The following is a 26610-nucleotide window of genomic DNA, read 5'->3' as shown; positions in this document are numbered from 1 at the left end:
CTTGTGGAATGAGGTTTACTAACGATGGAAAAAGCTGTGTGTTGTTTTGATTTTCTTTTGAAATAACGCGATTGCAGTGTGTACAGTAGTATTGTTTTTCTGGAATAACGGCCATTATCCTAGAATAATGGTGCAGTGTCGACACACCCAATACTGTCTGGCAAGGAAGGGGTTAACGGGATGCATGAGCCTGCTTAACTTACAAGGTAGGAAGGTCTCAAAGCTGGTGGCTCACTGAGTGCTAGGTTGTGTGTTCCCAGAGGGAGAAACACCCTCTCTCTCCCATCTTGGGAAAGGACACGAGGAGGAGGATCAGTGTTCCCTCCAAGATTTTCCATCCATGAGCAGAGCAAGTTTTGTGTTGTGCACGAATATTGAGGTCACGTGCACTTGTGCGATGTGTCAGGGCCGGCCCGAGCCATTCGTGCGCCTCAGGGCCCGGGAGAGCAGTGCCGCCCCCGGGAGTGCAGCGCATGCATGGCCCCACCCCCGGGCACACAGTGGTCCCGCCCCTACCCAGCCCGGCAGCCCTGCGTGGTGCCCCCTACAATGGGGTGCCCCGGGCGATAGCCCGGTCAGCCCGTAGCTTGGGCCAGCTCTGGGATGTGTGCCACCATGGCACCAAAAAATATCTTTTATGTGTTTTGTAAATGTTACGGAAGAAAGAATGCTAAAACAAGGGATAATAACAATCCAAAATACTTGCATGTCTAACTGGAATTTCTTTGTCAATTTGCCAAAACAAAGAGCACAATTCATATATAATTTACAGTAGTAGTAATGTTAACCCACACAGCCCTGCCCCAGGAGCAGCGGGGGAAACCACCACACAGCCCTGGCCCCAGCTCCAGCTCTGGGGACAGCAGAGAGCTGCACAGCTCAGCCCCCACTCTCCTACCAAGCCCACCACCACCAGCAGCAACTTACCTTCCACCAGCAGGATGGTGAGTGCAGGCCCAAACCAAATTAAAAGCAAATTTAGGATGAACTTCAACCACTTCGGTAACAGAATTTCTGTAGAAAATCCCCTTTTAAAAACCAAACAAACATTACTTCAGTTGCAAATTCTGAGGTAGAGTTTTGGGATTTTTTTCCTATTCAGGTATGTGCTAGATTTAGGGTACACCATATTCTTCAGTTTTAAATAACATTTGACAGTTTCATATTGATGATTTGCTTTGCCTGGTGAATATGCTGCATTTAAATGTTGTTCACACTGCTTACGCAAGCAGTTAACTGTGTCCAGAATTTAACTCACTGAGTATTTAACACTTGTGCAAACATAAGGCACCACATTCTTCCTTAATGTTGTATGATAAGACATACTAACTCATCTGTAATTTCTGGTACAGCCCTAAACAATGTACAGATATACTCTCTTGCAACATACCAAACCCACTTTCTGGTCCTATACTTTTCCTTAATTGAGAGTGATCAGTTTACCTACATAAAGTTTTATTGTCAGTTTCTGCTTACATCAAAGAACCTTTGGATATATTGCCTTTGAATACACTGACTTAGGTATGGGAATTTGTTCATAAGAACTGAAGGCTCATGTGTCAAGAGCAATAGTGCTTCCTGCTATCCTTCCATCTACTTGATGTGAATAAAAAGAAATGGGACATGTTGACTTGGGATAAGTTTTCAGCAACGTGGGCCAGATTCTTAGCAAGTATAAATCATAGAAATGAGTGGAGGCACACTCATCACTTAAGGACTTGGCCTCATACCTCCCATTTATATAGCTCATCAGAATCTCAGCAGAGACAGACTCACTGAATCTATTTTTAAAAAATCCCATAACTTTAGCATCACTCCTTGATGGATTTCCTGATTGTCAGTCAGCCATCTCATTGATTTCAAGCAGTTACACTGCATAACACAAACTGCACTAAGGGAAGAGGAAGTGCAAATGTGTTTACCAAATGATAAGACACTTTCAACAACAAAAAACAGCCGGATTTTTCTGAGCACCTCCTCATACTTCAATGAGACATTTAGGTGCTGCTAACTCCAGGGTATAGAATGAAACCAAGTCAATAATATCTGAGAGTAAATGGAAGAATGAATAAAAATTACAAAACTGTATAAAGTTATAATTCCCTTTACCATCCCTACCCTATGGAATCTCTAGATAAAATTATTCTAGTCTTATCAAATGTGGAGGATCTATGTCCATGAGCAGACTGGGCCACAAGCAAGCCCAGAAAGTTAGAGAGAGTGTTATTGAACTGTGAAAATATAACAGAGTCATCATTAAAAATGTCATCCCATTGGTTCAAAGGATTTTTCTGTGATCTGGCACATCTCTCATACTAAGAAAGGCCATCATTTTGCCTTTCTATATCACCTTACATCAGAAGGTTTCAGCTTCTGAGTTTAGGAAATTATATTATCCATACGTTACACATAGGCTATGTCTAGACTGCAAGCCTCTTTCGAAAGAGAGCGTCTAGACTGCACGTTGAACTTTCGAAAAAGCGGCTTGCTTTTTCAAAAGAAAGCATCCAGTGAGTCTGGATGCTCTCTTTCGAAGAAGCCCTATTTACATTCAAGAACGCCTTCTTTCGAAAGAGGAACTTTCGAAAGAAGGCGTTCTTCCTCGTAAATTGAGGTTTACCGCCATCGAAAGAAAAGCCGCGTTCTTTTGATTTAATTTCGAAAGAACGCGGCTGCAGTCTAGACGCAGGTGAGGTTTTTTCGAAAAAAGGCTACTTTTTTCGAAAAAACCCATGAGTCTGGACACAGCCTTGGAGAAACTGCGTGTCAGGGAGGCTAAGTGAGGTCACACTGGCAGCCAACAGCAAACCTAGGAACAGAGGCCAGCTTTCTAGTTGTCTGGTTTTGTGCTCCTGGGACAGCTGCACCGCAGTCCAGCTCCAGCTCTAGCTCCAGCATCTGGGGCAGCGGCCCATGGCCACTGGAGCTGGAATGTCCCAGGCACACAGGACAGCTGCCCACCACACAGCCCCACTGGCTGGGCCACATGGTTGCTGCCAGAGCTGGAACCCACCACGCCACTCACCTTCCAGCAGGTCCAGCAGGATAGTGAGTGCTGCTGCGCAGCTCTACAAAGGAGATGGGCAGGCATATCTGGGCAGGTGCGCACCTTAGAGGGAACTATGAGGAGGATCCTATTCCCAGGAACCAGTCCAGGAACCATGGCACTCACCTGGAGACTGAAAGATGCTGAGAGTCCAAGTGCCTGTTTAGATACTCTGTTTAGAGTCTGGGCAGGAGTATTTGCGAGGGCTAAGACTATTTCTTTATTTGGATTCAGGCCAAGGAGCGCTCTGGTATGTAAGTGTATGTTAAATTAGGTTGGACACTGCACTTTTGTATCATGATTTCTAATAAACCCAATTATATGCTGAAGCGATATCTTCTGTGAAAGAAATGTGGTGATAGGGTTAACACTAACAAGCATTAGTTGTTCCATAGTGAAAATGGATTTTTTTTTTGGCAATAAGGCAAAACATGTTCCTCCATCTTTCTTCTTTATTACTCATTCCTTCCTACAGGTAAGAGTAGTAAAGCACTCCCTCGTCCCTTCCCTTCACACTCCTTCCATTAACCATTAAACAAACCATTAAATAAAGGGCCCCCAACGACAGGGAGCTCACAAAATTCAGGAGCGCAGCAGGGCTGCCAGCATGCTATGGCCTCAAACCGCTTCTACAATCTCTGTGTGCCTCTGGTGGGAAGGAGGTGGTTCTGCGTGTGCTGCCCCCACCCCAGGCAGTGCATGGAGAACCTCTGCACCTTTCCCCCAAAGGGGCGTGCAGAGCCATGCCAGCAGCAGAAGTAAGCCGGCTCCCTGCTCACTGTGCTTCCCTCCCTCTCTCCCTCTACACTGCTCCCAGAAGTGGCCAGCATATCCTTGAGGTCCCTGTGTGGGTGACTTCACACATTGCCTCCCCTGAGCCCATTCTGCAGCGCCCATTGGCCGAGGATTGCAGCCAATGGGAGCTGCAGGTGCAGTGCCTTTGGGCAGTGGCGCACAGAGACTCCCTGACACCCCCACTTAGTAGTCACTGTCAGAATGGTGTACTGATCACTTTTAGGAATTGTAATGCCTGAGTTAAATGCCTCTGCACCTTTGCCTCCCTCCTGCACCCCATCTCCCTTCCCCAGACAATATAACTTTATGTACTTCCTATTACTTATTATATAGGAGGAGGAGGAAGAAGAAAACAAAAATGAAAAATAGGGGAGGAGAGATAAGAGAGAATGTTCTTTTCCTTGGCTTGGTTCCCAGGTGTGATCCCAAAAATGAAGCTGTGCACAGGCCCCGCTAACACTGAAGCTGACACCGCACTCCCCTCTCTCCTCAGTTGTCTTGTATTGCATAAAGTGAAGTGATCCATTGAATGAAGCTCTGACTATGAAGACAATCAGCTGGCCCTCAGCTGTGAAACTCCTCTCCACCAATCCACAAGCCAAAATGAAAGGACTGCCTCTTTGCCTTAACCATCCCATGTGACAGGGGTGGGCGAAGAGGCCTTCGTGGGCTGGATCCAGCCCTCGAAGCAGTTTAATCCAGTCTGTAGAGGGCCTGCTGCTCCCCTGCCCTCAGGCCAATTAGGGCCTGGGGGAAGCACACAAAGTTTCCTTCGCCCTGCAAGGAGCGTGTGGTGCCTAGAAGTGCCACGCGCTCCTGGCAGGGCGAGAGGAGACTTTGCGCACCCCCCGGCCCCCAAGCTCTGATTAGCCTGGGGGAAGAATGGGGAGCGCGCAAAATCTCCTCCAACCACCAGGGGCATGGGCGCCTACGGGGAACCTCTGGTGGGGGTTGGGAGGTAAAGACTTCATGCCACTCCCCCACTCCCAGACCAATCATGGTCTGTAGGTGGGGAAGCAGGGAAGTATTCTGGTCCCACCCCTTCCACTTGAGGCCCTGCCTCTTCCGTTGCGACCCCGGCAAAAAATTATTGCCCACCACTGCTATATGAGAAGAGTTAATCTGCTCTCTGATGGGAGGGACTAAAGAGAAAGCGGTGAAGGACAAACCGAGTCCTGAAAATTCATCTTTCCTCTGGAAAGAGGAAGAGGAAGTTCACTTCTGTCTGTAGACTGCTCAGAGGATCATTGTTTTGTATGCAGCTGCTCATGTGCTATGATGTTAGGGGTGTGGTGTAAAACTCATGCAGGATCAGTACTGTAGCCAAACTTACATTTCTGAATAGTTTAATTACTTTTTTATAAAACCCATAGAAACACTGATATATTTCTATCTGACTATCTTAGGATTTGCCTATATTCACAATACTTTGTGTGCTTCCCGAATGGTTAAAGTTTACCAAATGAAGACAGTGAGGGCTTGCTTTATTACAACATGCAGAGTGATTTTTTTTTAAGACTTAAAGCCCGAATGCTAGAAAACAAAACAGCCGTCTTGAGTATCTTCAAATAAACAGTCCAGCCAAGAGCTTTTCATCAGTTTAATGTAGCAGAACTCAACCAAAGAGGCAAGATTTTGCATGAGATGGCTGCTAAAATAAGCACTGCAGCTGCAATTGTGTGTTCATATTCGTTATTGTTAGTGGTCCTCCTGGATTACAAATGATCCAGAAGAATTTGAACCTTCATTTTGATTCTAAAGTCTTTTTAATTTTGGAAGGAGCAGAAGGCAAGCATACTTTAGGCATCATTATTTCTCTCTACAATTTGCTGGAAGTGGCAGAAGCTATTAAAAACTGAAGGCATACATATCTCATGCTATTCCGCTGACTAGTAATTAAAGTGCAATTAAATTTTTCACGGTGTAGATTGTGTCTGTTTTTCAAGGAACTTAGAAGCTATGGGCCTTTGAGAATTGTGCTCTTACATTATAGACATTTATTGCTACCACTTTCATTAAATGGAATCACAGACAATGTTTGAAAATCTAATATATACAGGGGCGTGTTTTCAAGTAGGTGGTCTCTCTTTTGTGCACTTCGTCTCTGCAGAATTGGGACAACATTTCTCTTGTGGCCTGTGATGACTTGAACCTATAGCTACTTGAGAGTGCCACAGATAACAGCCCAACTGATCAGACTTCTGTCCACACTCCTTTTGAGGCAATCAAAATATTGTAGAAGTATCAGGAGACTGTGACTACCTGAAAATTGAATCCATAAGATGTTATTGAACTATTAACACTGGGCCATATTCTGCTCTGTGACGTTTGTTCAGCCCAGTTAAAATGAACAAAGCTGCATATGTGTAACTTAGAGCAGAATCTGTGATTCATTATTTGTGTAGCACCAGCAATAAGTCTAGGTTTGGGAAAACACTTAAGTCCCACTGAAATCAATAGGACCTAAACACTTGCTTGAAATTAAATACCTGTTTCAGTGCTTCCCTGAATAGAGATAGAATTCATGCGTAAGTATTTAGCTGTCATTGCACAATATATAGTAGTATAAAGAGAACACATGCATTAGGAACAGCCTGAAGGACAGAGGCACAGAAGACAGTCTTACACATCAGTCCAGAAGTGGGAGTAATATAGAGGGTTTTTTTCTTATCATAATTATTATAATCTTGCTTTGTGTAAGAACTGAAATTTGAGCAGGAATTTGAATGAGGAAAGGGCCATGGGTTGGCAGAATGGGATAAGAACAACATGGCAGGCATCACAGAAAACTGCAGAGATAAAATTGTGTGAAATAATTTAATGGGGCATCAAGAGTGGTATCCTTATGGTTACTAACGATTCATGAATCCCAAATAGTTACTCACTTTTATATACCTGGGACTAGAATTTCAGTCACTGCTGCTTCAGTCACATATTTAAAGGCTAAATGTGAGCAAAACCAGGTAATTGTACACACCTACAGTATCCCAGGGCTTTGAACCAACATTTCTACTGTGGATTTCCTGACCTGGAGGGTGAATTCCACTGAATAAAATTGAAATCTTAAAAAGGAAAGGGAAAAATAAATTGAAAAAGGATACCATCTTCCTTCAGGGCAGGTTAAAAGTTAAGATTCATGGAATGTAGTTGTATTTGATTATACTTGCTCACTTTGTGCATGCAGCTCCTTGTTTTCTTGGGTGGGGAAGGGTCAACAAATGCATCTTGGTGCTAATGCCTGAGAACTTAGTCTTTGATTTGCAATAAACACCTTAAAATTCAATGCTACATTGACAGGTATATTCTCAGCAGATAAAATTCATCCATATTCAGACATGCAGATCAAGGCTTATGTACCTCTTAAGTTCTATTGAAGACCCTACAGTACAGTTTAAGTGGATCAGTTGACATAAAGGACCTGTGTTCCGCCCCCCCACCCCATGGTAAATTTCACTGATTTGAATAATTAACTGTTCTGTTCTGCTTTAAGTATTTGTGGTATTTGGATATGCTTCCAAGTTTCTGGAAGGTGATGCTATTATTTGTTTGCCATGTATAAGCACAAAGGAAACATTGGATACGTCTAAACTATACCCCTCTGTCAGCAGAGGGATGTAAATTAGACATATCGAAACTGCAAATGAAGTGGGGATTTAAATATCTCACACTTCATTTGCATAATGGCAGCTGCCGCTTTTTTTCTAAATGAGACTTTTTGAAAAAAACGGAAGTTTAGATGGGGCATTTTCAACAGAAATGCCCCATTTTGAAAGATCCTGTACACCTCAAAAAATGTACAGGATCTTTCGAAACAGGGCATTTCTGTCAAAAATGCCCCGTCTAAACTGCAATTTTTTTCGAAAAGCCCCATTTTTAAAAGAAGCGATGGCAGCCATTGTGCAAATGAAGCGCGGGATATTTAAATCCCCGCTTCATTTGCACTTTCGATAACGTCTAATTTGCATCCCTCTGCTGACAGAGGGGTGTAGGTTAGACGTATCCATTGTGGCTGATATAAATTAGATAACAAACAAGTGAAATGTGCATTGGAAAAGGTCAATATTCAGTAACATATATTTTGAACTGTCACATGTTTCAGGGTCCTTATGTAATCGCTACAATAGCTACATGAGGATTGGACAGAAAATCTGTTAACCATGATGTGGTAATGGGAAAGCACAAATTCTGTAATGGACACGGTGATGATTTTTAAAGCATTTACTTACAAATAATATCACTATAGCAACTGATGATATGTTTGCCACTAGCTCTCAATCTGCTATCTTAACACTAAGCACAATCTGACATTTTAAATTAATACTTAATTCATATTTAGTGTAACATTTATTTTGGATCAGAATAAAAAAACACCAGTTTTTAATGGAAAAAGCCTAAAAGATTATTATTATTTTTTTACTCCCAATGAAAAAGTTTGGTTCACATTCAGTTCAAGAAACAGTTGAAGGTTCAGGGATATTGGTTCCACCTAATAATGCAAAACTTATTCTTACATCTAATTTGAGCATAGTGCAATGTACCATTGGGAAGAGAGCCCCATGACCATGGTAGAACTTTCTGAAGACCTAATAATTTTGTTCCATGTTAACCTGTCATTTTCCATCCGGAAGGCATCCTAAGAGCAGCTACCTTCCTTTCAGTTAAGGAAAAATGCAAAGGAAACTTTCCAATCCCCTCTATGCGCCTATGACGGCTGGGTAGGTGGCAGATGTGAGTTGCATAACGTTCTTTCCTTTGCTCTAAAGGGTGAAGCATGCTTTGTTCACAATCTGGTGATTGAATGATTCTGGAAATTGGTGATGGGATATGAACCTTTCACTTCTAGGTCACCTGTTCAAATCCAACCCAAGTTAATAGTAATCAAATGTACATTTTCTTTAAAGGCTCTTCATTGACTTCAAAGAATGAGCTAATGGTTCTGAGCTAGTTCCTAGTGGATAGAGGTTCTTCTCACAAAATTAGTTGTATCTGGCTCGGTTGCACTTAGGCACCTGAATGTCAGCTATTCAGATCTCATAGTTTAAGCAACCAGACAGCAGGCATAATTAAATGTTGACTAATAAATGTATTTTCCAGACAGAAAATAACTAAATGACAAATGCAGTGTACAGCATCCTATAGAAATGTGGTGGGATTTTAGATTTCAAACATATTTTGGATCTGTGCTCTGAAATATAGTATTCTTGTTGTTTCCAAGGGGTGCAAACTATGTTCTGGGCAAATGATTTTTCAGACATTATTCTATTTATTCACAGTATTGAATCCAAACTAAGATTTGAGCATTTATTACATTAGAAGAATAGAAGGTACCTACCCACATTTCATGACTGATGCTAATTACTCTGATAAGTCAGTGCATGACCAGACATTTTAAATGTTCAAACCCTGAAACAATGACATTTAGCTCATATGTTCACACTGGGCCTAGATTAATAGTATGTAGCAGATGAGCTGTGTGCTGAATCTGAGGCTACATCTACACTGCAGCCTTTGTTGGCAGAGACAATGCAAATGAATCGCTCATTAGCGTTTCTCACACTCTCATTTGAATAGTCTCTTCCGATCCGTTTTGCAGAACAGGATTTTGCGCAACAAAAACCCAGTGTAGACAGGGAAAAAAACCCTTTTGCACAAGATCCTGTATACCTGCTTTTTTGAGGAAAAAGGGTTCTTGCACAAAAGGGTTTTTTTTGCACAAAATGGCCCTATCTACACTGCGGTTTTTTGCGCAACAACCTCTTCCACAAAATGGATCGGAAGAGACTATGCAAACGAGAGCACAAGAAATGCTAATGAGTGCTTCATTTGTATTGTCTCTGCTGACAAAGGCTGCAGTGTAGACGTCTCCTGAGTGTGTGCTGGGTTAGCCATTCATACACAGCAAAGTTTTAAATCAAACCATCCATTTTCCGTGACCATGTGCTGTATTTCAGTCTGCATTGCCTGGCATATCTGCTAACTAGATAGTCTCTCTTTTTTCTGCCAAAATGGCCGAATACAGCCAATGCAGTAAAGTCTTTTTAGAACTGTAAATCAGAAAGGCGTGAAGTTTGAAATTGTAAAAAAGTGTTTATACTCTGGAGTGTATTTGTAATACAGTGACCTTCATATAGTCTGGTAATTAATATCAATGTTATGAATTGATTATCTGGTGGTAAAGACATGCTGATTACCTTACACCATATAAATCACATGGTTGAGTGTTTTCCAGCTATTAGACAGTAATCTGATATGCATAATCTGCTCCTGTGTGTAATATGGCCATTTGAATCTTTTAACTACAAGAAACTGTTCAGTAACAAAAGTGTTGACATTTGGGAAGTAGAGTGTTCCAGCTCATTTTTCCTGCATTGCTGCTGTGCTACATGTGCAAGACTCCTGATTAAATCAGCGAGATTTCTGATCACTTCAGAGACAGGCAGTCTTAGCAGGTTCTGTGGGACAAACTTGAGAGAGAGTGTAAATTGAGTAGTGAAAGAGGCAAGAGAGTGAGAAAACCAGAAACAAGGGGGCAGGAGAGCGTGCCAGATTGGATGGGGGGGGAAGTTTAGCAGAGAATGTGGTGGAAACGGGGAGCGGGGGGATGCTAAAGAGAAAAGAGAGAAGTACAAGCACACGGGGAAAGTAACAGGACAGCAGGACAGAAAGTGATCAATTTATTCCAGTAGTCAGTTGATAATAGACCACAACACAGTGGCATAGCCAGAAAGGCCCTCTTGGGTGGGCCCCAACTTTGAGTGGGTGGGTGGGCAGGCAAGAATGAGAGAGAGAGCAGGACAGGAGGGATGGGAGGGGGGAGTAGGCCTCAGCCCTGATCCCAGCTGGAGGGCCAGGGTGAAACGGGGAAAGTCCTGGCACCCTGCTCCCGCTCCCTCTCCCCGGTGGGTAGGCCTAGATACAAAGTGGGTCAGCCACTCCGGGCCCACCTGTTGCTACATCCCTGCCTGTAGTGGTGTCCTGATTGAAGAATGCAGGAAACCAAAAGCTAACAGCACACTGGTGTCAGAACCAGAACTTGTATCTGAGGTGTTTTTGTTTCACGTTGATCAAACTCACATGTCTGGAAGAGAAAATAAAATAGCTGGAATGCCTCTGACAGGCTTTTCATTGTGAAGGGAGCACAAGGTAGGTATTAAATGTAAATAATGGCTATTTGTTAAGGTTAATTAATGTAGGAAAAAAATTAAAGGAGCAGCTATCTTTGCAGGTGTTGGAGTAATAGTAATAAGGAAAAAGGGTAATGTTGAGAAACTGAAATTTGAATGATTATACAGCATCCAGCACAATGGGGCCCCAATATTAAAGGGATACTGCTGTAATACAATCATAATAAAGGTGCGTAGGTCCCAAACATATAGCTAAACTGATATAATTAAAATGTTCTTTATAACAGAATGTATAACTTATATACAACTCATAAAAGCTTGGGCATAGAAAAATTGTTAGTCTCTAAGTTGCCACTGGACTCGTTGTTTTTGCTACAACTTATAAGTTGCCATCGTCGTGACCCGTTACCACAGTGTACCTTGTTACACCACAATATGTAATCTGCATTGTTGATCACGCACATTGGAGCTGCAGGTTAGAAATGAGATGGTTGTTGTGTTTAGTTTCACCACATTAACACGTTTACCTTATGCAGACATTCAGAGCAATTATTTTGCGAATTTAATAGTAATGAAAAGTGCTTCCTTGACTTGCTCTGAAGACTAATGCCCCCTGTGTAACAGTGGTGGGAAGTCTCAGAGAGTTAGCCAGGTAGTCTGGCACCTTAGAGTGTGTCTACACTGTGGCACTATCTTGAAATAAGCTATGCAATGTGAGCTATGCAGATTGTGTGGCTTATTTCAAGCTTATTTCAAAAGAGACCACTATTCCAACAAGTCCCTTAATCCTCATGGAACAAGGTTTACTGGGAGTCAGAATAGCACGCCAATTATTTCGATTGCATTTTGAAATAACGAGCCTGTTGTAAAGTCGTGGGAAATGCTATTTCAGGATACCGGATGTATCCCAAAATAGCGCCGCAGTCTAGACGTACTCTTAGAGACTGTTAATCTCTAAGGTGCCACAGGACTACTTGTTTTTAAAGTTACAGACAAACACAGTTACCCATCTGAGACTTTTTAAACATGCAAGGCACTGTATTCAGCCCTATGGAGTAGAAATCCATCAACTACACAATATAGTGCTGAGAAGGTAAGACTACCCGAATGGGAAATTACCTATTGTAATGCGAGAACCACTCCATGTATTTGTTTAGACCGTGGTTCAAGGTATCAAATTTGCCTATTAATGCCAGTTCAGCAGTTTCTCTCTGCACTCTGTTTGCGAAGTTTTTCTGTGTGGAACTCAGTTGTGAAGTCTCGTGGGCCAAGTATATTAAAAGTGCCTTTGCCAGGAGAAAAGCTATTTCTTTAGCTCAGTGGTACACAACTACATTTGTTAGGAAACCTGGCGTCCAACAGATAATGTGTAAATTGTCCACCTCCAGCCCTCTAATAGAGAAAAGGCGGGTAGTCTCAATTTGTGTATTTTTATAGCGATTGTAACGAGTCAACCATTTGTGGTCTGGACAGCTAGAGGAGACATTGCATCTTATTCTTAATAGAATGCCTTTTCAAATCTCAATTTATAAATCTGTTTTCATCTTTGGAAAATGGTCGTGCTCCAGAATAAAACTTAAGTAAGGCCAGGCGGTTTCCTATAGCTGTAATGGGAAACGAACATTATAGCCTCTGTGTGGTACAGAAAAATCCACAAAGCTTAGCTTAGAAGAGATCAGTTGCATCACTGCCCTTTCCACAGTCACCTGGGAAGCTCTTGAAGGCCTGGCAGCCCAGAACTGAGGCTGTGATTGGGCAGCAGTAAACAAAGCTGACCTCTGTAGTATGCTCGTCTTAGGAGCAGCAGAGTTCTAATATGAATTCAGTCCAGTCAAAAAAAACACCGGGAAAAAAATTTATTGAAGGAAAAAGAACGGGGGGGGGGGGGGGGGGGGAGAGGGGACAAAGTTATTGAGCAAAAAAAAAAAACATCTCCGAGAACCTGGATCACTGCTAGCAGTTACCAGGTAATCATTTTAAAAAAAGAAAACCAGAACACGCTTCATTGGGGGGGGGGGGCGGCAACAGGGCTGGCCGGGGGAGATGGGGGGGGGGGGCAACGGGAAGCAGGGCTGGTCATGGGGGTGTTGGGTGGAACGAGGCTGGCCGCAGGATATCGGGGGAGGAGGGGCGGGCCGGAAGAGGGTGGGGCTGACTGGGAGTAAGGGGGGGCGGGAAGCACAGCTGCAGGGGATTGGGGGCTGCGAGGGTGGCCGGGAGGAAGGGGGAGTGGGAAGCAGAACTGGCGTGGGGGGGAGCGGAAGGAAGGGGGAGCAGAAAGCAGAGCTGGAGGGGGGGTGGTGCAGCGGTGCTGGCCGGGAGGAAGGTGGGGCCGGGAGAAGGAGGGGGGGAAGCAGAGCTGGCAGGGGCGGAGAGAGGTGCAGCGGCACTGGCTGGGGGAGACAAGGAAGAGGAATGGGCCGGCGCGAAGCAGAACTGGGGGGGGTGCAGGGTGGCTGACTGGGGAAGATCAGGAGGGGATGTGGGGGAGAACCGGCCAGCCGGGAAGGGAGGGGTGAGCAAATTGGCCAGCGGGGAGCAGGACTGACCTGGGCACTTGCTGCCTGTCCCGCGCAGGCTCCCGGCGACACACAAGCGAGGAGGAGGCTTCCCATCCTACTCACACTCAGTCAGTTGAGGGTTCCTGGCAGCAATCGCGGCCCTGCCTCCCGGCTGGGACTCCTAGCTGCTCCCCCGCCCTTGCCAGGCTTCCGCCGGTGCGCAGCCGGAAAAACCAGAAAATACCGGATATTGCACATGTCTGGTATTTTCTGATTTTTTTTTACCGGACAGATAGCGCAAATACTGTACTGTCAGGTACAATACTGGACACCTGGCAACCCTATGCAGGTATGGCCAGGGATCCACAGGACTATTCCCAATTTTTACCACAAGCCTTTGGAAGCAGTATAGTTTACAGGCATCTGATCTTTACAGCTGGCCATTCCTCTGACTACAAGTTAGAGAAACCAAGCTGCAAGTTGTCTGGCAATGCACAATGGAGTAAATGGGAAGATTTGCATTGAATTCAGGCCTGATGAGCTGGCCCTTTGTGTGCCGTTTCATAGGATTTCCTTTGGGGTTTACAGTATTCCATGGTTTTTCCTCTAGCAGGGGAGCATGTGGGCTTATGCTAGATGTGGCCACACTATTGATCGTTGTATGTCTGCTTTCAGAATTCAGCTGTGAGTTTGATCTAGACACATGCTGAGCTCCTGCAATTCCTCTGCTCCATCCCAGACCCGGCAACCAAAAGTCCACCAGTTGGGTGGCCTTTAAAATGAAACAAATACCTTGTAATTGCAGTGTATGCCTATTATGATAGCTGCAATAGCAGCCATTAGACCAGGGGTGGGGAACCTTTTTTGGGTTGGGGGCCGCTGACCCACAGAAAAATCAGTTGGGTACCACACACAAGTGAGAAGCACAAAAAAAAAAAAATCCCACCCCACAAGAACCCACAATCGCCAAACGAAAAACAAACCCTCACTGACATGGTCTGTGGCTGAAAAGGAGAAAGACACTCCTCACATTCCCCTCGCACATTGGAGCCTAGGAGGACCCAGGCTAGTAGATTTTGAGTGCCCCACCTCTGAGGTGGGTGGCAGGAGGGCTGGATCCCTGAGCTTCAGGGGCCGGATCCAGGTAAGCTAGGGGCTGCCTCCAGGCCCTAGGCCTGAGGTTCCCCAACCCCTGCATTAGACAGAAGGAAGGCCAGCTAAATTCTGATGAATTATATCCTCACATGCCACATTTTAAAGATGTCTGTGCAGTGGCTATTCTGCAAATCCTCCATTTCTATCCTACTGAATAGATAAATTCAGTAGGTCCCCAGATTCATAGCATAGTAGCTTATACAAATGAATTATTCATGCCTTATCTTGCCTATGCAAATACATCATTAGACAGACTCAGGGCCCAATTCTGTAACTGATGCTCACATAAAGCTCATGCTGGATTCAGTGGGAATTCTGTGTGGAACATTTGTCAGGTTGTGTCCTTCTTCTGGTTTCACGCTTCTCCAAACAAGTTGTGCATTTGTGTTTACAGCTTGGCTAGGGACACTAACAATCAGGCATCATCAGACATTTAATGGAACATTTTTATATATACTACAACAACAGTAACTGTATTCTCTTTCTGAATAGCTCAGACACTGGGCAATGATTCTGAACTATACTTGGGATCTGACCCCACTCTGAATGTTGGGGTATTTAAAAACCATCTGTTAACCCATTTGGAATTCATAGCATGTAAATGAAATGATGTGTAACCATGGACTTGCTGCAGAAAGATGCATGCTGGGAGGAAAGCAGCCACTTGCACAATAAAATCGAGGCTCAATCTTTTAACCCAAAATATAGGAAAATGTTTTAAGTTGTATTATTCTGGAAATTTAGACTCTTTATTAAGTGATCTTGCTATTAACACTGCCTGTGATATAAACTTGTATGGGACCAGCCAGACCCATAAAATGACATAGTCCCGTTTAAGTCAATACAATGAATATTGAGTTAATGGAACTATACCAGTTTACATCAGCTGAATCTATTGCCCAAGGTATTTTGCTGTTTGATGATTTTGGCCATGAGGGACAGTAGCTTCTGACTGTAACTTGCTATTTATATGTATTACCATGCCAGGCATGAAATCTTGAAAACTGCTTTACCTTGGGAGAACTGAAATCTTCATTTCATGGATCTAATTCCCACTGAAAAAAATATTCTTTTAGGAGGGTTTTCCCTCTTTGTGCCCCCAGGAAGTAGAAGCACTCATTAACCAAGGTGCACAGCCTACCAGCTGGCATGCCTCTGCTCTAAAAATACTTAGGAGTTAGGAGCTGACCATATAACTCCTGATTAGACAGACAGCACAAGAGTGCCTTAGTCTATTGAACTACTCCACGGCGCCTGTTTGCCATGTGGCAATCCAGTGGCGTTATCTGGATAAATCTATCCTATGCATTAATAAGTATTTCAGACAGCACTTTAGAACCCAAGTGGGATTACTGAAGACCATTACCGTGCTTGACAGTTTGCCTTTCTTCCTCTTCAAAGTGTGATTTCTCCCTCTCCCCATTTCTTCCCCCAGTTTTTAAATTTTTTTCAGAATCTTTCAAACCGCTTAGCAGAGAAATTCCATGTGGGCTATGGAGGAAATTTTGGATCCAGCTAAATGACTGCATGCAAGTTGAAATTCTCCAAATAGGACAGATGGTCTTGTTCAGTCATTGCATTATAATTGCACAGATTACAAAAAAAAAACAAGTATAATTTTTGATTACTACTGCTGCTTCTATTTTGAACTTCTGTGGTATCTTCCACCAGAAGCACTCAAAGCTCTGTACAAATTAATTAAGTCTCCTCTCAGCCCTGCGGGGTAGATAAAGATCCTCATGTTAAAGATGGGGAAACGGAGGTATGGAGCAATTAAGATAAAAATATCCAAATGTGAGTGACGGACGTTAGGCATCAACATTAGGCTGAGGCTGTCAGCAAAATTTAGAGCATTCCTATAGCCAGCCCCAGGTTCAGGGAAGTGTAGTCTCCTGCCCTGCATAGAGAGTGGTCTTTAATGCCTATGTTGGCAATTTTGAGTTAAGAATTTGTTTTCTGTTAACCTCAGAAGGGAACTGCACTGAGAGCTGACCTGGCCAGAAGAGTCTCAAACAGGGATAACTATACCTCTGTGGGAATGCACTAGTCTTCCACAGGGTACATCAATTGATCTAGATAGTTGCCCAGTTTTACAACAGGCTCCATGAAAACCCCTAGCCAAGTCAGCAAATACTAAACATTTATACAGTGACTTCTTTATACTGCTCTATATATTATACGCTGAAATGTAAGTCCAGTATTTATATTCCAGTTGATTTATTTTATAGTTATATGGTAAAAATGAGAAAGTAAACAATATTTCATTAACAGTGTGCTATTACACTTTGGTATTTTTATAAGTGATTTTGTAAGCAAATAGGTTTTTAAGTGAGGTGATGCCTGGGGTTTCCAAGAGAAAGCAAACTCCTGAAATGGGTACAGTAATCTGGAAAGGTTGAGAATCACAGGATAAGACTATGGAGGTAGCAGACTATGGCAGAGCTAGGATACAGCAAGAGGGTGCTAGCGATGAAGAATCCCAGCAATGCTGTGTCGGGACACTCTAGTGGCAAGTGCACACTATAAAAGCACATTAGGAATTTTTATATCTTTTTTCCTCCTATATTATTGAGTTTGAACGGTGGAAGTCCATAAAAAACTCCTGAAATAATTCATAATTGAGGCACGGTCCTGGACAACGCTCGCTGTTGATCTCAGCATAAGTTAAAGAGTTTTCAGCACCTCATAGGTGCTAGCACTTGTTGTCATTCCCTGCACAGCAGGATGGCCAGTGTTCTAACTTCCGCCCCACTAGTTTCTTGTGTTGTAGGGCATCTGTATTTTGAAGTGACCTGAGACAGCATATGGAGAGAAGCCATTGCGGGTTGTGAACTGAAGATGACAATTGTGTCCTACTAGGTGATCCAAGGAGTGGAGCGCTAACTGCGGAGTCTTCTGACAGTCAAGGATATGGTCTCCCCTCAGAGTGTGCCTGAAGCTTCTATTAACATTAGTGGCAGTTATGTTGGGCTGGCATGGTAATTGATTGGACCCCCCAGCAGTAGTAGAAGGAAGAGGAAATTGAGTAGATGAAATTCTCTCTCCAGTCCTGGAGCCAGGGCAAGGGATCCAGCCGTAGGAATGTAAGCTACTAGTCGAGTAGTCGACTACCCAATAAGCCTAGGCTTATCAAGCAGTCAAGTCACTACTCAACTAGTCATTTCACCCCCTTCCCTTCCCCCCTCCCCACTGCCTCTATCAGAGGGAGCAAGTGGGGGGAGCAGGAGCCGGTGCTTGGGGGACCCAGCTTAAAAGCCGGTTCTCCCCAGCACCATCTCCGCAGGGGGGCAGGGGAGGCAGACGCTACACCTCTGCTTTTTAAATATAGTAAGAGCCGCCTGGCTCTTACTACACTTAAGAGGCAGAGTTGCAATGGGGTTAGTTCCTGGGGCCGGGAGCTAACTCTGATGTGGCTCTGCAGTTTCCCCCCTTATTGAGTAATGGAGTAGTCAATGGAAATCCCATCGACTACTTGAGTAGCTGATTAAACACAATTTAACATCCTTATCCAGCAGTGTGTTTTAGTTCTTTCCAGGTGCTCTTGATACTGTTGCTGGGGAAATAACATCAAGGCACACTGTGTGTTGCCAAGTCACAGCAAGTCCATGGTCCAGTCACAAAACCCAGGGGCCCACGCTTCCGTGACTTGTGTCTATGGTCAGCCTTAGCATTGCACTCCAAGGGGATGTAACATACTTCGAGTGGCATATGGGTGTCAGCTCGTTGATTTGGTATTGGAGAAGATAGTGAATGTGAAGGTTACTGGCACAAAATTACGTTGTCTGCAGTGTACATCTTCCTCTTGTAATTTGGCTCCCTCTCTGCCGTCTCACTTTTATCATCTTTTACTCTAGCTTTACTGTTCTTTTTCTTCATCTTCATTCCTACTCCCCAGTGTTTTCTCCCACTCCTCTCCCTTCACTTTCCATGTGACTTTTTCCCTCTTGTTTCTTACAAATGTTATTAAATAGGCTGTTGCATTGCCGACTGAGTGGGCCTGTGGTAATCCCATTCTGTGGGAGACCATTTACTTTGCCATCCCGGTCTCTTGCTTTTCTGGCTGGTAGGGGATTGAAGAAATGCGCTCATCATCTGAATGAAATGAATGCCTAGCACTGTTTGAAGTAAGTGAGAGACATAGATCAGGCCCAGCCTATCCACCTCAGCCAGAAAAACAGTGGCCACAAGGCAGGAATTTGAATGTGGGGGTGCTGTTAGGACTCCTCAGGGATAAGCAGGGCAGACACAGCCATCTGTGGAAAATTGTGCCCGACTGCTCTTAATCAGCATCTTCTTTTCTTGAGATCTGAAATCAATAGCTTGACACCAGGAAAAGGCAGAGCTTTCAAAGTGTACACTGTAGGCTGACAGCTTGGGGGCAGGGCAGCTCAGCTGCAGGGTTAGGATTGTAAATTGTTGAGTGAGATGGATGGAGAATGGAAGTGAAAATTGCAATAGATATTAGTTGTGTCTGATTTGCCATTTAGTTGAGTTATAATTCACCTTTTAGCAGAACTAACATTTGATTAACATGATACAAATTACCAGCATGTGGAAAACAGCAAACAGAGCACAGGACCAAGGAAAAGTGTTAATTCAGTGGGTAGCTAATGTTTCTTGTGTCTTCAGTTAATTTGGGAGTGCATTTGATTATCTGATCATGTTAGTTAAATTACAGAAACAAGGAGTAATGGGATACCACCAGCTCTGTGTATGATGAAGAGGAATTTTGATCCATAATTTAATAGTGTTAAATCCTTAACTTCCTGCTCAGACAAAAGTCCCATTGAAGGAACAAAACAAAGTTCAGGATTTGGCATTAGAGTTCTAAACTGGACTTTCTGGTCCTGATTTTCATTTCCATTAAGGCTGCTTTACGTCACTGTAGCAATAAATAGGGCGTTTGTTACATTTACGAATGTGTTAAGGTCCTTTTGCAGCACCAGACTGGTGTAAAACTGCATGTGGTTAAACAAGTTTCAGACTGTCTACATGCAGAAAGGATGGTCTTGTGGTTAAAACACTGGCTCGGTAGATCTAAGTTCAAGTCTGAGCTGTTCCAGAGATTTCCTATTGTGACCTGAGACAAATCACTTAATTTCTTTGTGCCTCAGTTTCCCATTTCTTGAGGGTAGGGAATTCTTTCTTATTCTGTACTTGTCTAGTGCCTTGCATAGCGGGGGACCCAATAACAGTGTTAGGGTAATAGAGCAGCCAGTCACCATTTGATGCTTCATTATGAGGGAGATTGTAAAGGGTAAAAAAAACCTTATGATATTTTCCATTTCATTCCTTTTGAATGTTGGTGGAACTGTGAAGCATGTCACTCAGGCATCACACTAGCAATTAACACTAGGAAATCCTGACTCCTGGTGCCAAGGGGCCAATTTCACACTCCTAATCTACAGAGGTCAAATTTAAGAAAGATTTTAAAAAGGGTGATGCCTACATTAAATTGTTCACTGCTGTTCTGATTGTTTCAGAAAACGCTGTGATAGGGGAGTAAAATGGACAATAAACATTTCAGGGCAGCTGGAGTGTATCAGCTCTCCTCCAGGTGAAGGATTCAGTCTGCTACTTCAAAATGACAGGCCCGCCACATAGAGGGTTAGCCTAATGTCACATCCTGAAGGAGTTTAATCTTATCTGATGCATGGAGATAAATGCAGTGTTGCCAAGAGAAGAATGAAATAAAAAAGCCAGAAAAAACAAGACTTTAACAGAGGAGATAGTCCTAAGCCTACCTTCACAAATACTATGAGGCATGTTAGTCGGTACAGCTTTTGAGGACTTTCATAGGGGAACTTTGAAGATTATATTCTGCCCTTAAGCTTCTAGCATTTAGAGCAGTGGTGCTCAACCTTTTTTAATTCACGACTCCCAGTGCCGGGAACATTTTGGTTGAGAAAAAAAAGGGGGGGGGGGCGCGCCAGAAACATTTTGTTGTGGCCCCTTTAATTTAAAGCACCGCTCTGCTCCCGTGCCACTTCCCCTGCCGTGTGTACGTCAGGCACCGATCCGGGAAAACAAAAATGGCCGGCGCTGCGACCCCCTCAGAAAGACAGCTGATTTAGAGTACACCGTTGCACACTGCTGATTTAGAATACAAAGCAACATGCTTTGGTCCAGTTTAAACAATATTTCCTGGCATATTTTCTTTTAACTGTGAACACATCACTTGCTGAACTCTCCAGTCAATAGACTGGTAGGGAGATTGTTTCTATACTCCGTGCCTGTGCCACTTCGACATAAAGTGCCAGGCAATGCTCTTGCACGGGGCTGATTATAGTGTGTTAAAAGCGCTAGAATTTGTTGGCTGAATTACAATAAAAAGTGAGTTAAGACTGTGTTTGTGAAGAGAGCATTTCCATTTATATTCTACTTCAATTCAAGTGAATTCCAGATAAAATTCTATGGCCTGTGTTGTGTAGGAAGTGAGACTGCATGGTAATAATGATCCCTTCTAGCCTTCATACCTATGACTAATTATAGTTCAGTCTACTTTTATTATTGGGGTCATAGAATTTGTGGTTTGATTATTTACACAGCCACTGATTTGTTTATAGAAATAATAATAGACACCACACATTTAATGAATTTTAGTACAAATCACTAGTTATCCTTAAATTTATGCTAAAATATGGTTCCCATAATTCTCTTTTTTTAAAAGTTGCCATCCAATCAAGGAACAGGAAAAAATAGGTAGTCATCACATGCTGTGTAACAAAGAGCAAAGAGTTGTGAACAGTTTACAGACACTCCAAAAGTTGAAATTTGGTCAACTATTTTGTTGAAATCATCTGAATAAAGTCATAGAAATCAATATCGAGTCAAAACAGAAAATTATGTCAAACTTGTTGGAAAATTTATTTACAATGGATAATTCTACCAACTTTAGATAATACATTTCCTAATAAGCTAGTGTTGGTGCATTTTGCTCATCTGATTTCTTATAGCCTGGTGGGTCACTCTTAATTCTCTCTCTTGCTAGATATCCTAAAACTGCTTCATGTCTTCTATGCTGTCGCATTTATTTAACTTACACGAGACATTAGAAAACAAATTAACACCATGTGTAGCATCACCCCTTAGTGTCAGCAAATTAAAAGGTCTTTTAACATTTCCATTATACAGTTTCATTTCAGGGTTTATAAATCCCGTGAGTTTTAAATCACATTGGAGTGAAGACAGAAGTAAAAGTGTGAGCTTGCAAATTGAATAACAAGAAAATAGTGCAAATCTATTAACCTGTTTTAAATTGTAACGCACCAGAGATGATAGTGGGTTTAGATGCTCTCTTTTTAAATACCAAGCGCTAGCTAAACTCACAAGAGCTAAAGCTCTGATTGTTTAGCCAGGAAAGGGGAAGAATTGTGTGGATTTGATAATGGCACAGTTTTAAAGAAAAAGAAGTGCATTGAAAACAGATCAGTCTGTGGTGATTTTTTTATTATGTCTTATAATATTAGAAAGAAATTAATAGCAAATATTTTAGGAACAGTAAATACTTCTCTACAAAGTATATAGTCTGGTACTGTTGCAGACAAGTATCAGAGCTGAACTGAAAAAGGGGGTTGATTTTTTCAAAGAAGCTATGGAAGCAAAGATAATTAAATCTCATTTTTTGGAATATAGCCCATATATTTAACAGGTGTAAAATGACATTGTTCTATTGACGTCAATGAAGCCAGGTTGGCTTTCACCAGCTGTAGGTACAATCCCATAATGTGATAATCTACAGAACTGAAAAGCCTTCTTCTCTAAGGGACTGGGCCATAGGCAGTCTGATTGAACAGTCCCAGCTAGACTGGTATCCACATGTCAAGGAGGGCCACAAGATGGTAATCCGTGAGCAGGAGTTGAGGAATCACTACAGCCAGATTTAAGGAAGATTCAGAGTCACAATCAGGCTGGTTTTGGAGATCAGAGGTAGTACCAGGCTGGAATCAGAAAGCAAGAGTCAGGCTCAGGAAAGGATCGGAGACCAAAGATCCAAAAGCAAGGTGCCATCTGGAGTTGCAGCAGTCCAGAAGTCTGTGTAGTGCCCAGACCACTTCTTGGGGCACCATCTAGGGTTAAATAATGCTCTTGACCAATCAGAGGGCTGCAGTAGTTTTCAACCCGTGGCCCAATCAGCACACAGCTGCACGCCATATGACAACTTCAGAGCCATACCGCCCACATAACACAGAGAGAGCTGCATATGTGGCCCTCAGTGGAAAACAGGTTGAGGATACTGAGGCAGTACTTCCCACAGTGCCCAATCTCCATGTACCCTGCCCTCCCAGTGACATTGTGGGAATGCCAGCCATCCCAGGCTCCACACACCAGGGTTCTAGTCCCATGGATCCTTCCATCCTTTCAAAGTCCCCCAACCCTCTTCATTTACAGTGTTGCCTGACCTATTAGTTGTACCTTCCTTTACACTATCAAATTTTGGTCAGAAAGATGGACTCGATGGAACTCTGAGCCTTTATTTTAGCTCTCAATAAGTTTCTCTGTTCCTACTATACTTTAGACCCAGATAAATCCATGAAAATCCTTCTAGATTGAGGCTCTAAGCTTCCTTAAGCCTTAGTGTTTTTTACAGTATGTGTTTCTATGTAATTGTCTTTTAGCCTCTTAGTGATGATCTCTAGATGTCAATCCCCCAGCGGGTAAATCTGTTCCTGAGTCTTAATTTTAACCACTTGTTTTGATCAGAGCAACTGTTGGGGATAATATATCACTTCGCAAATGCCCGAGACATCATCTTAGTCCTTGCCATGCTCCATGTTTTTGACAGTACTCAGGCATGAGGATGTCGTGAAGAAGCTAATGGTATTTTGTCTGTCTGCATTTCTCCCAGAGGAGCTGCATATTGCACAGATTCCGTTAGTAAGCTTGCACCATGAATATGCCTACACAAAAGATGTGCCAATAGTTCAACAGCTTTATTCCAGAAAATGATGACAAATAGCTATTTCAGATGTCAGCTCTAAGGCTTGCAAAATATAACTAAACACATGCATAAGATCAGCACATAAATGAGCACAGGAAAACAGCTTTGTAAATATTTATGTACTCAGGGCTCTCAGTTTCACGCTTGCTTCCTCTACCGCCTCTTTTTAAATTTCCACTTGTGTTAGTTTATGGCTCGAAGTGTTCTTGGTTGTGTGCCTGACATTGTTTAATTGCCTTCTGCTTCGTCTGGTATCATACATACCATAACCCTAAATCTTCATGGACTGCAGTTAGCTTAAGAACTGGAGACAAATATCTATTAGAATACACAGGCAAATTCTAATCTTAGATACAACCCTAGGAAATCTGGCATAGCTCAGTTGTTATTCAATTTTGGGGCCCCCGCCCATTCATGACATTGCACAGATGCAAAGAAAGAGACAGCTCTAGCCTTGAGAAACTTATAGGCTAGAGCCCTAGTAATGCATGGGCAAACTGCTCTGCCCCCACACAGCCCTGCTGAAGGCAGTGCAAGTTCAACAGCCTGTATGCATGCTATAATGGCAGGATCAGGACCTAAGAAGCCTGATATTATTACTTTATATTCATGTCTATAACACTAGTGCCTAAAGACCAACCAGGAATAGGGCCCCAGCCTAGAGAGTTTACAGTCTTAACAGACCAGACACACACACAGGGTGGGGGCGAGGAGTAGAATATATTAGCAAAGTGAACGGTGTGATGGCTGCAAATATCATATTAGTTTCTTGGTTGTTTTTTTATAGGTCGGTTTAGTTAGGAGCGGATCAGATAAATGAAAAGGGAAGGGAACGGGAAGTGAAGGAGACAGGGCATAGAGGAAAGAGGATAGAAGGGGCAGGCATGGAGTGAAGCTAAGATGAGACTGTCGCCAGGGGAGGGGAGAGGGTTGGGGCAGCCTGCAATCAGCGTATCAGGAAATCCAGTCAAAACTGTTGCAAGCTGTCGGAATGTCAGGAGATCTCTCTTTTGGTTGCTTCTGCAGCAGCTCTGGCAGTTTTTCCCCAAGGCCACATGGTGGTGGAAAAGAGGTGTGGGGGAGGCACCATTGGGTCCTAGTGACCCAGAGCTTTGGATGGTATTCTTCCATATACAGTTCTCTTTTTGAGGAAGAGATGGCTGCAGCTGGTCCCCGTTTTACCCCGTCCCCCAGTGTAGCAGTCCTGTTGCCGTGGGCCTACTTTGAGAAAGCTGCTAATGGGCTGCTCCGGGTCATTTACTTACTGGCTCCGCAGCCATGGACCCTTGCGGCTTCCATTGGCTGTGGTTCACCAGCGGTCCACTTTGACACACACTGGGATAGAGGCATACAGCTGGATATGAACCACTTACATAGCTATTAAAAAGTTTTAAAAGGTATTGTAAATACTTGCATACTAACCATGTCTATCCCTTAAGCCAACATTGAAGTTACTATTGCTCCTCTATAATCACACCAGAATCTGGCCTCTTCAGCTTCTATTAGATTTTGCTGCCACTGTAACTTTGGAAGGATGTCCCAATGCCAACAGATTTAACACCAAAATGGAAAACTAAAAATAAACCTACTGGTTATTTTCAAGTGTTCAAAGCACTTGTCTGTTCGGAGTCCTGGACTCTTGAAATCTTTGACTGCCATGTTCACTATCTCATGCTTATTTTTTTGCTTCACTCTACTCTAGGGGTTCTCAATTCCTTCTGGTCAGAAAAAAAGATCAAAGAAATCATCCTGCAATCTAACCTATCCCCACAGCAGGCCAGCAGCCATTGCAGGCCCCAGCCCTTGGCTATATTTACTGAAGGCTGCATTTTCAGTATAATTTATCTCCCTTTCATATGGATTGTCTGTGCATTTCCTGTACATCCAACTTGTTCAAATCATGTAATTTGTTATCAGGTTATTTTTAATTTCCCTGGACGCTGTGTCTCTTCTCACCTACACTAGTGTAAATCAGGAATGAATCTGCTGAAATCAATGGAATCTCATAGGTGTAAGGACAGGCTATGCGAAAGGAGAATCTCATCCACCATTTTGAAAACTGTGTTGAATTGTAAAAGAGGACATATCTCTTAATAGGGATTTTATAGTTAGTGCCAGGGCCGGCCCACAACATTTTGGTACCTGAGGTGGAGAGCTCAAATGACGCCCCTATGCCCCCTTGCTTGGGCCAAAACTTTGAAAGGTCTCTTGTGCCCTCCTTCCTCCAGCACAGCACTCCACCATCTCTGTGCATCTAGAGCAGAGAGAATACAAATGCACCAGCAGGAGACACAATTTTCTGGATCTTAGTGGCACGCCCTCACAGTCTGGCACCTCAGGCGGCCGCCTCAGTTCACCTCATGGTAGGGCCAGCCCTGGTCAGTGCTTCTCCCAATGATTATACTTAGAACTTTTAAGAGTTCATTATTGGTGTAATGGAGAAAATGGATTATTCCTATTGATCAAATGTGACACTAATCCTTGCTGAATCATAACTAGTTTGGGCCTTAATCTTCAATGCACGTGATTAATAAAGATACGATCTGCAATTTTAGAAATGCAGAATGATTGCCATACAATACTGACATTTCTATAGTATACTAAAAGTAGTTAGTGATACCATTGCATTACATATAGTATGCCAGGAGTGACACCAGTGAAGTTAATGGATCATTGGCCTTGTGCAAAACTCGGGTTAGTGGGAGCATATGTGAGAGAGCAAATACATCCTCCATCCTCTCGAAGCTTTCTCCAGACAGTGCCCGGCCCGGTGACAAGCAGCTTCCTGGAACGCATTCTCTTCCAATTGTTTTATGAGTGGGGTGCTCTTCGGGCATTTGTCAAAATCAGCACATTCTGTTTTTGTCATAAAGTTCTCATACATTTCCCTCCTATGGATTTGCCTTCAATGAGGAACTTTGAGTTGGGCTCCATGTTGAAACTTCTGTTTAAAAATGAAATTGGCTTGGTGGTATTGAGACTGAACCTCTCTCTCTCTCTCTCTCTCTCTCTCTCTCTCTCTCTCTCTGAACACGAAGTACAGTAAAT

The 26610-nt window shown here is 43.2% G+C and overlaps 1 protein-coding gene across 2 annotated transcripts in view; it reads left to right on the top strand.

Annotated features, from left to right (window-relative positions):
* The window catches only part of SMYD3 (SET and MYND domain containing 3), a 612222-nt gene that overhangs the window by 574799 nt on the left and 10813 nt on the right, over nucleotides 1-26610 (top strand). The gene's annotated exons all lie outside the window — the stretch shown is intronic.

The sequence above is a fragment of the Pelodiscus sinensis genome, chromosome 3 (genome assembly GCF_049634645.1).
Source record: "Pelodiscus sinensis isolate JC-2024 chromosome 3, ASM4963464v1, whole genome shotgun sequence".
Classification (NCBI taxonomy): Eukaryota; Metazoa; Chordata; order Testudines; family Trionychidae; genus Pelodiscus; species Pelodiscus sinensis.
Note: the sequence above shows the minus strand (reverse complement) of the source record. Positions and strands in the feature narration are given on the sequence as shown.